The following is a 14,847-nucleotide window of genomic DNA, read 5'->3' as shown; positions in this document are numbered from 1 at the left end:
GAGCATAACATTTCTAAAATGCTTTGCGATCTAATCAAATTCTTTCTTTTAGGATGGGTAGTTATGAAATGGCGCAGCTGAAAATAAGATAACAAAGACTGGAAGAGGAGTGAGTATGAGTCTTTGAATAGCGTAAAGGTTTTGAGTGAGTCTTCAATAAGCACCTAGAAGACTGGGATATGAGTAATTTTCCCTTCTATAACTAGCCCATTCATTAAAAAAATATAAACAATTATAGGCCTTGATACCTAGTAGATGAGTTAACAGAGATGGATTTGTGGAGAGTGGTGGATATTTGCAAACTAAACTATTCCATACATTGAGAATTTCTGCAACTAAAGGGCTGGAAGCAATGTTTCAATCTTTTTTAACAATGCAACATTGGCCACATAAGGGCTAAATTCTGAGTGGCGCACTAACTGTTGCTTAAGAGATTTTGGATTTATCACGCCTATTTGCGCTCGTCCGAAGGAACGTGCGTATTACAGGTTGAAAGTAAACAAGATCACTTAAGTGCAATTTAATTTAACGTGCGTCAGTATAGCACATCTTCAGAGCTTTGCTTAACCATTATGCGAGTCAAAAAAGTGTCACACAACACATCAAAAATACATTTAAACGTACACTCATAATAACACTATCTTATAAAATGTATTTAAAAAGTTGCATAAATAAGTTATAAGGGCTTAAAGATATGAGGTTTCAGGTGTTAGAAAAAAAGGGCTGCAAAGGGCTTTAACATAGAGATACATACATACACATGTCTAAATATATACAGTATATATATATATATATATATATATATATATATATATATATATAGAGAGAGAGAGAGAGTCTAAAAAAATTAAAAGTCTGCCCTATCCAGCACTGCTGATTACAATTACTTTCCTCCTGCACCAATGGCCTGTGAGTACTTTGATACAGGTCATTGAACTAGCCCTTTATGTGGAATACTGGTAATTGCTGACAACGCTCTCCTTTTGAGAAATATAAATATAAATATATATATATATATATATATATATATATATATATATAGTAGTAAGAAATTTCCAGTTCAGCCCACCAGTAGCCAACTCGCCTGGGTGCAATGATATACCATGAAATAGAAAGCAAAAGAATGCACTCTCAGGACTTTTCCACAAAAAAACAATTTAATGGAACGTTTTCGGGGTTCACAACCCCTTCATCAGCATGCAAAACAAACAAAATTCAACTCATTTATAGTGTTACATATCAATTACATCATATCAACCTGTGTGTTTCTCCAAAGGAAAAGTGCGCCAATTTTTCGAGTTTGGAACGCATATTGCGTTCCACAGTGCTATCCGAAACCGGAAGTTGTATTACCTCACTTCCGGTTTACGGGTTCAATAGACAAAACGTAAAATCAATAATAAAGTAGTGTACTCTACAATTTCAAACGTATTAATGTGACATACTAATTTGGGGGACTTAATATAGCAAAAAGTGTGCCACATTATAATAAGTGCCAAGAAAATTGTGATAGATATACATTGTCAAACGTTGCTACATCTGGTCGGCATAGAAACAGTAACTATGGTAATCATAAACAATTCTGATTGCCAAAAGGTGCCATGATTTACAATAGTATGCCAGCTGAATGAAACAACAATTTTCATAGTGCCAAAAGTAGCGTGTACTAAATTATATGCAATCATATTATATATACAGAAAGAATACTAATTTAAAAATTAAATAGTTCAAAAATAAAAATAAAAATTGAACCATATGACAGTACAATTGATTGGAATGGCAAGTTACAAATATAATGTTGCAAATGTGAATGCTATGACTTACAATGTATCGCCAGTATATTATAGCAAAGTGGCGTTAAACATGTATAATGCTACACTGAATTCGCAAGCAAATGAATATCAAATTTAGAGCAGTGTATAGAAGAATGAATATATATAAAATAATATTAAATAATATTATAGGGCTGTGCTATTGGGCTGCTTTTTCGTTAGGGCACAATTTTCAATTGAATCAAATTTTGGCCATTAGAGGGTTATGGTTTACAACGGCCAAAGTGTGAATATCTGTAACCTTATTTCAGAATTCTAGTCTCAGGTATAATTGCAAAACAGGGATATATGAGAGAAGGTAATAAAGGTAAGGATCATGGACATATATAGCTCATATAGATACTATCCACCTCTGGAAATTATCCAAGAGGATGTGACTTTTTAGTGTCCGTTTTTAAGACTGGTGGTGCATGCTAAAGCAATGGGTAATGGCTCACGGCGGACCAGGCTTCCACAGAGAAGGTGGAGACAGATGTCCCCCCTAAACTATGCCGTTAGGCGCACAACACTTGCCCCTACAACTAGGGGAAAATGAAGTATGTGCCAACACGGAGCCACAATGTCCACATGGCATACCCCAAGTATGTGGCACCCCAGTTGTTGATCACATAATGCTCTTAAAGTCCGGCATGGTGTTCAGGCCACCTGGTTGTATTGTGCCTAATCTGAACATCCACTGGGCCTCTCGTCTCAGGAGTTGCTTATTCCGGTCGCCACCCCGATCCAATGGGGGTATATGGTCGATTAGAATATAGCGGATGGAAGATACTGAGTGTCCCTTGTTAGCGCAGTGTCGCGCTACTGGCTGTTCGGAATCGCTGTTTTTAAGTGCTGTCCTTATGGCGTGGCGATGATTGGCCATACGCTCACGGAGTGTGCCAGAGGTCTCCCCTATGTAGAAACAGGAACATGGACAAAACAATAAATATATAACGTGAGTGGTGGTACACGTTATGGAGTGCCGGATAGAGAATGTTCGATTGGTGTGTGGGTGATGGAAAACTTTGGTACCCACTAGGCCATTACACGTTGTGCAGCCCAAGCAGCGATAGGAGCCCCTTATATTCCTTTTCGTCCCAGTTGAATAACACTGTTTGGGGTCCGTTTTCACCAGAAGGTCTTTGAGATTAGTTCCCCTCTTAAACCCAACCATAGGTCGTAGGTTATGGGTAAATGTGAGTTTTGGGTCAGAAGACATAATTGGCCAGTGTTGTCGGAGAATTTGGCCAATATTTTTTGTCACTGGAGTAAAAGTGGTGGACATAATGAGCTTGTTACTAGCGTCCCTTTTGGGTTTGGGTATGATTAATTCTGTCTGTGTTAGCCTTGAAACAGATTCCATAGCATCATGTATTATCGGGATCTTGTAGCCCCTGTTCTGGAATTTCTCACCCACTCCTTTCAATTGGAAGACCCCCGTTACAGGATTCGAATTGTTGCGCATTGTTCTTATGCATTGTGATTTTACAATGCCCTTTAATAGGGCTGGGGGATGGCAACTATCTGCCCTTAATATAGAGTTGCGGTCGGTGGGTTTATGATACAATGTGGTTCCTAAATTGTTAGAATCCTTGAAAACTGTCAAGTCCAAGAAATGAATGGATGAAGTGTCAGCTGCCATCTTAAACTTGACGTTGTTAGTCGTGTTATTAAACACATCAAACCATTTGTGGAGTTCCTCCAGGCCCCCTCGCCACACCAAGAAAATGTCATCTATGTATCTGTAATAACAGATGATAGATACATTCGGCATGTTCCACAGGTACATGTTTTCAAATTGTGACATATAAATGTTGGCGTACGAGGGGGCCATGGAGGAACCCATGGCTGTGCCAGCAGTTTGCAAATAAAAACTGTTTTCGAACCGAAAATAGTTTTTGAACAGGCAGAATTCAATGAGGGACAGTAAGAATCCTACTGGGGGACCCTCATAAAGGGGGTTACCCGTGAGGTGCTCTTGTATAGCTTTAAGTCCGTCAAGATGTGGTATAATGGTGTACAGACTGTTGACATCCAGAGTGACGAGTAAATCATCTGGCTGGATGTCAACAGTCCGTATTTTACGAATGAAATCATTCGTATCCATAACGTAAGACCGTGTTTCCTTCACCACTGGCTGTAAGAGTACGTCCACATATTGTGCTATAGGTTGGGTGAGTGACTCCCTGGCTGACACAATAGGATGGCCCGGTGGGTGGTCTAATGTTTTATGAATTTTGGGGATTGAATATAAGATGGGTATCTTAGGGTATGTGGTGATGCAAAAGTCACGAATGTGCTCGGTTATGTAACCTTGTTCAAATCCCAATTCGATCAATTTGTCAAGTTGTATTTTAAATGGTATAGTAGGGTCAGAAGATAACAATTTATATGTCTGGGTGTCTGATAATTGCTTCAGGATGTCCTCTCTATAATCACTGTAATCTAAAAGAACAATGGCCCCGCCTTTATCGGCGGGCCTTATGACTATAGAGGAGTCATTCTGGAGAGTTTTAATAGCCTTCAATTCATCTCTTGAGAGATTATGTTTCCATAATGTATCTTTTCTTTCTGTGTCCAAGTCCTGTGTTATCAACCTCAAAAATGTTTTAGTGCTTGGACTGCTATTGCTGGGTTCAAAAGAGCTGGGTACATTACATTTGAGTTCAATATGGGACTTCTGTACAGACGAATCCTTGTTTTGAAAGAATTCTTTAATCTTAAGAGATCTGTTTAGTTTATAAAGGTCTAGTTTAAGGTCAAATTCAGAGATTAAAGTGCTCGGCACAAAAGATAGGCCTTTATTAAGAACTTTACGTTCATTATCAGTCAAGGCATGTGCGCTCAAATTGACAATTATGTCCTCTGTCGCGGTCGTCTGGGGGGTCTGTGTCTGATACCCCGCCCGCCTGATATGGGGTCTGTAATGCCTCCCCCTCCCCGAGACCGTGTTGTTACCCCTAAAAAATGATTGGGAGTTGAGTGTGATCTGGGTTCATGTGAGGAGAATTGATCCTGATGCCTGTGTTGACCAGGTGGAGTAAACGCAGTGCCAGAGGGGTTCCTATCGGTATCAGTGGAATCATCACCACTCGTATCTACCGTGTCAAAGTGAACCCGTCTGGTTCTGTGTCTCCTCCTGGTCTGATTCCCCTGCGTGTTGGTCAGCCATTTGTACACTTTTCCCTGCGTGTAATCACTATTGACAGTCTCCAGTTTTTTGTTTTTAAATGTGATTAAATCACTCTGGTATTTGTCAATTTGTAATTTAATTTTTGATAACCAGTTCTCTTGGGTGTCATTAGTGAGTGTGATACTATGTAAAGATTCAAATGTTTGTATTTCAGTTCTAACTTTACTAAGGATTGCAGTGACCTCTTCAATAACCAATAATATTAGGTCTAAAGAGCACTTATTTAAAATATAGCACCATTTTTTTCTGAAATCTGGGTTATCACGCCCAATAGTGGGCACATTGTGGACTCTAAATCCACGGGGGATGTGTCCTGTTCTGTAATAATCGGACAGATAGCTGCCATGTAACGCTAAATCAACCTCTCTTTTTTTTAATTTGAGTAAAGAGAAATATAAATTAACTGGGGTCTCACCAATTGTTTTGGAGATGGGTGCAAACAGAATCCGGTCGGCATCATCAGGGGTGTAAGATGCAGTGCCTGTCTGTGCTGCCACGGCCTGGCAAGTCAGGTCTTCCACCTGAGTGTTGGAATCTGGAATGTTGTTATCTTCTGTTCTGAGTTGTGATGTCATGCTGGAGGGGAGCATGTAGCGGTGTACCGGTGAAAAGGATATGAAAAAGGAGTTAATGTAATGCAGCCAAAAATCCAAATACACTCTGTACTGTCAGCACAGAAAGAATTGTGCAGTCCAATTATGGGAGCGCTGGAGATGTAAATAAATGAGGTTAAAAAAAAGGGGGTTCACTGGTCAGAAAATAAGTAGTAAGCAATTTCCAGTTCAGCCCACCAGTAGCCAACTCGCCTGGGTGCAATGATATACCATGAAATAGAAAGCAAAAGAATGCACTCTCAGGACTTTTCCACAAAAAAACAATTTAATGGAACGTTTTCGGGGTTCACAACCCCTTCATCAGCATGCAAAACAAACAAAATTCAACTCATTTATAGTGTTACATATCAATTACATCATATCAACCTGTGTGTTTCTCCAAAGGAAAAGTGCGCCAATTTTTCGAGTTTGGAACGCATATTTCGTTCCACAGTGCTATCTGAAACCGGAAGTTGTATTACCTCACTTCCGGTTTACGGGTTCAATAGACAAAACGTAAAATCAATAATAAAATAGTGTACTCTACAATTTCAAACGTATTAATGTGACATGCTAATTTGGGGGACTTAATATAGCAAAAAGTGTGCCACATTATAATAAGTGCCAAGAAAATTGTGATAGATATACATTGTCAAACGTTGCTACATCTGGTCGGCATAGAAACAGTAACTATGGTAATCATAAACAATTTTTAAATTAGTATTCTTTCTGTATATATAATATGATTGCATATAATTTAGTACACGCTACTTTTGGCACTATGAAAATTGTTGTTTCATTCAGCTGGCATACTATTGTAAATCATGGCACCTTTTGGCAATCAGAATTGTTTATGATTACCATAGTTACTGTTTCTATGCCGACCAGATGTAGCAACGTTTGACAATGTATATCTATCACAATTTTCTTGGCACTTATTATAATGTGGCACACTTTTTGCTATATTAAGTCCCCCAAATTAGTATGTCACATTAATACGTTTGAAATTGTAGAGTACACTACTTTATTATTGATTTTACGTTTTGTCTATTGAACCCGTAAACCGGAAGGGAGGTAATACAACTTCCGGTTTCGGATAGCACTGTGGAACGCAATATGCGTTCCAAACTCGAAAAATTGGCGCACTTTTCCTTTGGAGAAACACACAGGTTGATATGATGTAATTGATATGTAACACTATAAATGAGTTGAATTTTGTTTGTTTTGCATGCTGATGAAGGGGTTGTGAACCCCGAAAACGTTCCATTAAATTGGTTTTTTGTGGAAAAGTCCTGAGAGTGCATTCTTTTGCTTTCTATATATATATATATATATATATATAATGTCTATGTGTAAAAATGTATTTATGTATTTATATGTGTATTTATGTATTTACAGACATACACTCACCGGCCACTTTATTAGGTACACCATGCTAGTACTGGGTTGGACCCCTTTTTGCCTTCAGAACTGCCTTAATTCTTCCTGGCATAGATTCAACAAGGTGTTGGAAACATTCCTCTAACATTTTGGTCCATATTGACATGATAGCATCAAGCATTTGCTGCAGATTTGTAGGCTGCACATTCATGATGCGAATCTCCTGTTCCACCACATTCCAAAGGTGCTCTATTGGATTTAGAGCTGGTGACTGTGGAGGCCATTGGAGTACAGTGAACTCATTGTCATGTTCAAGAAACCAGTTTGAGATTAAATGAGCTTTTTGACATGGTGCATTATCCTGCTGGAAGTAGCCATCAGAAGATGGGTACACTGTATTCATAAAGGGATGGACATGGTCAGCAACAATACTCAGGTAGGCCGTGGCATTTAAACAATGCTGAATTGGTACTAAGGGGCCCAAAGTATGCCAAGAAAAGATCCCCCACACCATTACACCCCCACCACCAGCCTGAACCATTGATACAAGGCAGGCTGGATCCATGCTTTCATGTTGCTTATGCCAAATTCTGACGCTACCATCTAAATGTTGCAGCTGAAATCGAGACTCATCACACCAGGCAACGTTTTTCAAATCTTCTATTGGCCAATTTTGGTAAGCCTGTGCGAATTGTAGCCTCAGTTTCCTGTTCTTAGCTGACAGGAGTAGCACCCGGTGTGGTCTTCTGCTGCTGTAGCCCATCTGCTTTAAGGTTCGACTTGTGCATTCAGAGATGGTATTCTGCATACCTTGGTTGTAACAAGTGGTTATTTGAGTTACTGTTGACTTTCTATCATCTTGAACCAGTCCGCCCATTCTCATCTGACCTCTGACATCAACAAGGCATTTTCGTCCACACAACTGCCGCTCACTGGATGTTTTCTCTTTTTCGGTTGTGCATGGAAATCCAGGTCAATAAGCAGTTTTTTAAATACTCAGACCAGCCCGTATGGCGCCAACAACCATGCCACGTTCAAAGTCACTTAAATCCCCTTTCTTCCCAATTCTGATGCTCGGTTTGAACGTCAGGAAGTTGTCTTCACCACGTCTAGATACCTAAATGCATTGAGTTGCTGCCATGTGATTGGCTGATTATCAATTTGTGCTACCAAGCAACTGAACAGGTGTACCTAATAAAGTGGCCAGTGAGTGTATATACAGATATAATCACATAAAACATATTATACAATTATAGACATATTTAAGTGCATAGGGTCAAGTAGGTGAAAACATGAAAAATCATATTTATGCAATATTTATATTTAATAAAGCATTGAACTGTGTTTGTACTATAAATATTTCACATTCAAATGTTCTTCACATAACGGAATATGTTTAGGCTAGACATGTGCGTTTCGTTTCAGCAGAATTCGTTTTTCGGTCAAATTTTGGCCAATTCGGAGATTCAGATGCATTTGAGTTTCCGAATCGGCACATCCCGAAAATTCCGAAAATGAATAAATTAGTTTCCAAATTTTCAGATCTATTATTCTTATTCGGAAATTTTCATTGTTCTAATCTAAACCGCATTTTCCCGACATCCCCGACACTAACTAACTCACTAAATCGCTAAATCACTAACTTATAAAGCTATTAACCCCTAAACCACCATTCCCCGACATCGCTGACACTAACTAAACCTATTAATCCCTAAACCACCGTTCCGAAACATCACTGACACAAACTAAACATATTAGATATTAACCCCTAAACCGCCATTCCCAAACATTGCCGACACGAACTAAACCTATTAACCCCTAAATCGCACCCCACCACACATCGCCAACACTACCTAAACCTATTAACCCCAAAAATTAGTTTCCGAATTTTCAGATCCATTATTCATATTTGGAAATTTTCATTGTTCTAATCTAAACCGCAGTTTCCCAACCTCCGCCTCTGCTCATCGACCGCTCTGCCTCCACAGGGATGAAGTAGATGCCGGTCCCTTGATTGATGAAGATGGAGCAACCTGGATGAAGATGGAGCCGCTGGGATGAAGATTGGTAAAGCTGGACTTCAGCAACTGTGAGTACCTAAAGTGGTTTTTTTTTAGTTTTTTTGGGGGGTGTTTTTTTTTTTAGATTAGGGCTAATAGGCAATCTTAAAAGAGCTGAATGCCCATTTAAGGCAGTAAAAGAGCTGAATGCCCTTTTAAGGGCAATGCCCATACAAATGTCCTTTTCAGGGTAATGGCTGGGTAGATTAGTTTTTTTTTGTTAGGTTTTTTTAATTTGTGGGTTTGGGGGGTGTTTGTTTTTATTTTGTAGCAAAAGAGCTGATTTCTTTAGGGCAATGCTCTACAAACGGCCCTTTTAAGGGCTATTGCTAGTTTATTATCGATTAGGGTTCTTTTATTTTGGGGTGGGTTTTTGTTAAACAGGGTTTTAGAATAGGAATAATTTTATTTTTCATAATTCGTTTGTTATTTTGTGTAATGTTTTCTTTTTTTCTTTTAGGGGTGTATGTTGTTTTTTTTTACTAGCTATTTTTTAATTTTTAATGAGCAGTAAAAGAGCTGCATGCCCTTTTAAGGGCAATGTCCATACAAATGCCCTTTTCAGGGCAATGGGTAGATTAGGTTTAACTTTATTTTTAGTTTGTGGGTTTGGGGGGTGAGGGCTTGTAATACTGTTAGGGGGTGTTTGTTTTTCTTTTTTAGCAAAAGAGCTGATTTCTTTAGGGCAATGCCCTACAAAAGGCCATTTTAAGGGCCCTTGGTAGTTTATTATAGATTAGGGTTTTTTTTTGTTTTTGTTTTTTTAACGGAGTATTAGAATAGGAATATTTTTTATTGTTTTGGATAATTTGGTTTGTTATTTTTTGTAATGGTAGTTTTTTATGTTTTACAATTTTTTATTTTTTAATTTTTTGTAATGGTAGGTGTTTTTCTTTTTGTAATATTATTTTTTTTTTTTTAGTAATGTTAGGTTTTAGTGTAAGGCAGCTTAGGTTTTACTTTTATTTCACAGGTAAGTTTGTATTTATTTTAACTAGGTAGTTGGTAAATAGTTAAAGGGACACTAAATCCAAAAAATTTCTTTCATGATTCAGAAAGAGAATACAAATTTAAACAACAATCCAATTTACTTCTATTATTTATTTTGCTTCATTTTGTAGATATCCTTAGTTGAAGAAAAAGCAATGCACATGGGTGAGCAAATCACATGAGGCTTCTAAGTGCAGCAACCAATCAGCAGCTACTGAGCCTATCTAGATATGCTTTTCATTAAATAATATCAAGAGAATAAAACAAATTAGATAATAGAAGTAAATTAGAAAGTTGTTTAAAATTGCATGCTCTTTCTATGTCATGAAAGAAAAAAATGGGTTTCATGTCCCTTTAATTACTATTTACTAACTAGTCTACCTAGTTAAAATAAATACAAACTTACCTGTGAAATAAAAATAAAACCTAAGTTAGCTATATTGTAGCTAGCTTAGGTTTTATTTTTATTTCACAGGTAAGTTTGTATTTAGTTTTAAATAGGTATTATTTAATTAATAATTGTAACTTTCATTTAGGTCTATTTTAATTATGTTAAAAATAGGGGTTGTTAGGTTTAAGGTTAGGTTTAGGGGTTAATATAGTTTAACCCCTTAATGACCACAGCACTTTTCCATTTTCTGTCCGTTTGGGACCAAGGCTATTTTTACATTTCTGCTGTGTTTGTGTTTAGCTGTAATTTTCCTCTTACTCATTTACTGTACCCACACATATTATATACCGTTTTTCTCGCCATTAAATGGACTTTCTAAAGATACCATTATTTTCATCATATCTTATAATTTACTATAAAAAAATTATAAAATATGAGGAAAAAATTGAAAAAAAACACACTTTTTCTAACTATGACCCCCAAAATCTGTTACACATCTACAACCACCAAAAAACACCTGTGCTAAATAGTTTCTAAATTTTGTCCTGAGTTTAGAAATACCCAATGTTTACATGTTCTTTGCTTTTTTTGTAAGTTATAGGGCCATAAATACAAGTAGCACTTTGCTATTTCCAAACCATTATTTTTCAAAATTAGCGCTAGTTACATTAGAACACTAATATCTTTCAGGAATCTCTGAATATCCATTGACATGTATATATATATTTTTTAGTAGACATCCCAAAGTATTCATCTAGGCCCATTTTGGTATATTTCATGCCACCATTTCACCGCCAAATGCGATTAAATGCAAAAAATCGTTCACTTTTTTACTAATTTTTTCACAAACTTTTGGTTTCTCACTGAAATTATTTACAAACAGCTTGTGCAATTATGGCTTAAATGGTTGTAAATTCTTCTCTGGGATCCCCTTTGTTCAGAAATAGCAGACATATATGGCTTTGGCGTTGCTTTTTAGTAATTAGAAGGCTGCTAAGTGCCACTGCGCACTACACATGTATTATGCCCAGCAGTGAAGGGGTTAATTATGAAGCATGTAGGGAGCTTTTAGGGATAATTTTAGCTTTAGTGTAGTGTAGTAGACAACCCCAAGTATTGATCTAGGCCAATTTTGGTATATTTCATGCCACCATTTCACCGCCAAATGCGATCAAATTAAAAAAAAAAACGTAAAATTTTTCACAATTTTAGGTTTCTCACTGAAATCATTTACAAACAGCTTGTGCAATTATGGCACAAATGGTTGTAAATGCTTCTCTGGGATCCCCTTTGTTCAGAAATAACAGACATATATGGCTTTGGCATTGCTTTTTGGTAATTAGAAGGCCGCCAAATGCTGCTGCATTTCACACGTGTATTATGGCTAGCAGTGAAGGGGTTAATTATGTAGCTTGTAGGGAGCTTGCAGGGTTAATTTTAGCTTTAGTGTAGAGCTCAGCCTCCCACCTGAAACATGAGACCCCCTGATCCCTCCCAAACAGCTCTCTTCCCTCCCCCACCCCACAATTGTCCCCACCATCTTAAGTACTGGCAGAAACTCTGCCAGTACTAAAATAAAAGCTATATTTGGGCTTTTTTTGTGTTTTTTTTTAGCATATTTACATATGCTGCTGTGTAGGATTCCCCCTTAGCCCCCAGCCTCACTGATCCCCCACCAAACAGCTCTCTAACCCTCCCCCTCTGCCTTAATGGGCGCCATCTTGGGTACTGGCAGCTGTTTAGTAAAAAAATGTGCCTTTTATTTAGTAAAAATAGTGTAGCTTCCCCCCCCCCCAAGATCAACCCCCACCCCTTCCAGATCCCTTAGCTGTTTATTTACAGCTTTCAAAACTTTTTATTTTTTTACTTTTGACAGTTTATTTTTCTGTAGTGTAGCGGTTCTCTCCCGCTCCCGCCCCGTGCACGCACCCCCTCGCCCCCCCATGCACGCTCCCGTCCGTCCCGCCCCACTACCACTCACACTCGGCACATCGATGGCCCCACAACCCGCCTCCCAGAACTGCTCCACCCACCAACGATACCGGCCTCCTGACGGACCGGTGCAGAGAGGGCCACAGACGTGGCTCTCTCTGCATCGGCATGGCCAAGGGGGGGTATGCAGGATGCATTGATATCGAGGCATCACTGCAATAACCGGAAAGCAGCTGGAAGAGAGCGGAATCGCTTCCAGCTGCTTTACAGACCATGGACGTACGCCCACACGTCCCTCGGTCAATTAACTGTATTTTTTTTGAGGACGTGTGGCCGTACGCCTTGGTCACTTAAGGGGTTAATTAGGTTTGTTTGCGATGTGGGGGGCCGGGGCGGGTTTAGGGGATTAATAGTTTTAGGTAAGTGTTGGCGATGTGGGCAGGTGGATGTGCGGATTTGGTGGGGACGGTTTAGAGGGTTAATAGGTTTAGTTAGTGTCGGCGATGTTGGCGAATGCCGGTTTAGGGGTTAATACTTTATTTTGAGATTTAGTTAGTGTTGGCGATGTGGGGGGGTACAGTTTAGTGGTTAATAGGTTTAGGTAGTGTTGGCGATATGGGGGGCCAGCGGTTTAGGGGTTAATAGGTTTAGGTAGTGTTAGTGATGTGGGGGGACAGTGGTTTAGGGGTTAATAGCTTTATTTAGTGGCGGTTTTACATAATTTTGTTTCAGGCAACATTAGTTACGTTACATTTTTCGTTTTTTCGGATCCATTCTTTCATATGCATTATTCTATAACTTACAGAATAGAATAATGCATATGAAATAAGAATGGATCCAAAAAAACTAACGGATCCCAAACCGATTTAACTAACATAACTAATTTGCCAAAACAAATGAAAAAAAAATATAACTAAAACTAATTTGCCGAAACTAAAATTATTTTTTAAAACTAATTGAAAACGAAACGAAATTAAAATAATTTTTAGCAGCCACAAGTCTAGTTTAAGCATTTTTTAATAGATATTCCTATATATAATTGTATATATCTATATATAATCATATATATATATATATATATATATATATATATATATATATATACTATATATATATAAGTTATATATATATATATATATATAGTCATGGCCAAAATATTGGCACCCCTGCATTTCTGTCAGATAATGCACCACTTCACCCAGGAAAATTGTTGTACTTACAAATGTTTAGGCATTCTCATGTTTATTTATTTTGTTTGTATTGGTATGACACAAACATGTGGAGAAAAAATGCCAAATCTGACACATTCCATGCAAACTCCAGAAATGGACTGGACAAATATTATTGGTACCCTCAATTTAATACTTGGTAGCACACCCTTTGGAAAAAATAACTGAAATCAAACACTGTCATGTAACCATCAATGAGTTTCTTACACCTTTCTACTGGAATTCGCAGCACTCTTCTTCTGCCAATGCTCCAGGTCTCACCAAATTGGAAGGTTTCCTTTTCCCAATCTGCTGTTTTGAGATCTCTCCGCAGGTGCTCTATGGGATTGAGATCTGGATCATTGCTGGCCAGTTCAGTACTCTCCAGCGCTTTGTTTTTAAACCATTTCTGTGTGCTTTTTTACGTGTGCTTTGGGTCATTGTCCTGCTGTAAGACCCATGACCTCTGACGGAGACCCAACTTTCTGACACTGGGCCCTACATTGCACCACAGAATTCTTTGTTAGTCTTCAGATTTCATAATGCCATGCACATAGTCAAGACATCCAGTGCCTGAAGCAGCAAAGCAACCCCAAAACATCAGTGAACAGTAGCGTCGTTACAGGGGGGCCAGGGGGGGGCATTTGCCCCCCTTATCTCAAGGCTTGCCCCCCTGTCTGCCCCCCCAGCCCCAGCACATGCATAATGTTGAAAGTGAACTGATATATACTTTATTTTTTTTTATAATGGGCCCGTGTTTTTTTATTACAAAAATGACTTAGAGTGACTGAGTAGCAAATATGAGCAGCAGCAGCGACGTCTCCCTGTGTTCCCCATCTGCATGCATGTTGCTGGCGCTATTGCAATTTGCTTCTCTCTCCAGTTTCCAGCCAGGTCATGTTCCTACACAGCACAAGGAACATGACTGGGAGACTGGACAGGCAGAGGAGGAGCCAGCCAGTAGGTGCTTTTGTGTGCAGCCTCAGGACAGAGCAAGCAGAGAGCGCGGGAAGGAGCAGCACTAGCAGCCAGGCACTGGCTGTCTGGGACTGTCAGTGGCTGTCAGTGGCAGCAAAGATAGTTAAAGATAGTCTGAAGATCTGATTCTGGGCCGGGGTAAGATTAAACATGATTCTTCAGAGTTAACTGTAGCCTAGGCACACATAGGTGAGGTTGTAGTTGTGTGTTTCAGCTCAGTCCTTCACAATAATCATAGGATTTCAAATAGCTAGCATTAGTTTCTGTTAGCACCTAGTCCCTTTGTATAGCAGTTTCAGTATCACCCCCTC

Source organism: Bombina bombina, chromosome 6 (genome assembly GCF_027579735.1).
Source record: "Bombina bombina isolate aBomBom1 chromosome 6, aBomBom1.pri, whole genome shotgun sequence".
In the NCBI taxonomy this organism is placed as follows: Eukaryota; Metazoa; Chordata; class Amphibia; order Anura; family Bombinatoridae; genus Bombina; species Bombina bombina.
This window is presented reverse-complemented; position numbering follows the sequence as displayed.